The sequence below is a fragment of the Coenobita brevimanus genome, chromosome 16, assembly GCF_032717465.1.
Source record: "Coenobita brevimanus isolate Jiangsu-jjx chromosome 16, ASM3271746v2, whole genome shotgun sequence".
NCBI lineage: Eukaryota > Metazoa > Arthropoda > Malacostraca > Decapoda > Coenobitidae > Coenobita > Coenobita brevimanus.
In genome coordinates this window covers 4,697,412-4,698,607 of record NC_136969.1, presented here as the reverse complement: position 1 = coordinate 4,698,607, position 1,196 = coordinate 4,697,412, and the positions used below count along the sequence as shown (strand labels likewise).

Sequence of the window (1,196 nt, the reverse complement as noted above, 5' to 3'; positions counted from 1 at the left end):
CTAAGTACTTTGGACACTACCCCACCCCCCATTGATTCCTTGCTATATTGTTGGATCATAGTGAACTTGACTTCATATCTAGTACAGTCAGGGAATTTTCCACATTACCCACCTCTTGAAGCATTGGTGTGAGACTTGTGTATGTGAAGCTGCAGTCAGACTTCATATGTCTGGTAACTGAGTGTGAAGGAAGGGGAGGCGGGGGATTGGGGGCAAAGGAGGGTTTGATGATAGATTGGAAATCAAGTGAAAATCTGCAATATATGACTTCGACGGTGTGTTTGAGTTAATTTAGTAAGGACAGATGACGATATTCATTCATTCATTCATTGCCAGACGCCATGTATCCCAGACGGGGTGGCCAAGGGCTTAGAGTTAATTGTTTTACAGGGAGGGGCACTAATCCTCCACCAACCCCACTTGATACGTAGGGATGCCAACAGCATCTGGTGTTCCCAGGCGGTCACCCATCCAAGTACTAACCAGACCCAACGTTGCTTAACTTCGCTGATCGGACGGGAAGCGGTGTACTCAACGTGGTATGGCCGTTGTGATGACGATATGATGCTAATATTTTATTAAAAAAAAAAAAAAAACAATACGAAGATGTCTGTCTAGCCCTTTTATACACGGACTCCAATCGAGTCATTAAATACCAACCTGTACAACGCACCATGATGCACATCGTGTCAAATAAAGGAGGACACAAGTTTCCCGCCGATGTGTGTCATATTTTGGTATGTTTTTTTTTTTTTTTTTTACCCGATTCGTGTCATGGTGTGCTTTACAGGTTGTTAAACAATCTAACGACTCAAACCACCACCGCCTGTGAGGGCTAGTTAGTGTTGTCGGGAAAGTTATGGAAGATTGCTGGGTTCGGACAGTGGTTTGAATGTTTTCATTCCCTCTCGATTTTTACATGAGACGTTTCCCCAGGAGATACATACAGTATATTTATATTTTGTGTTGTCTCGAAAACAAAGCCACTATATATATATATATATATATATATATATATATATATATATATATATATATATATATATATATATATATATATATATATATATATATATATATTTGTGTGTGTGTGTGTGTGTGTGTGTGTGTAAATTCTTATAAATTTGTTTAATTATTTATCCTCTATCATCCCATTATAAACATCCGCCTGCAAACATTTCCAGTATATTCTGATA

The 1,196-nt window shown here is 38.8% G+C and overlaps 1 non-coding gene across 1 annotated transcript; it reads right to left on the bottom strand.

Annotated features, from left to right (window-relative positions):
* Positions 1-434: 434 nt before the first annotated feature.
* LOC145391070 (5S ribosomal RNA) lies at positions 435-553 on the bottom strand. The gene has a single exon (XR_013895765.1). It is a non-coding gene; the product is annotated as a 5S ribosomal RNA (ribosomal RNA).
* Between the last annotated feature and the right edge of the window lie 643 nt (positions 554-1,196).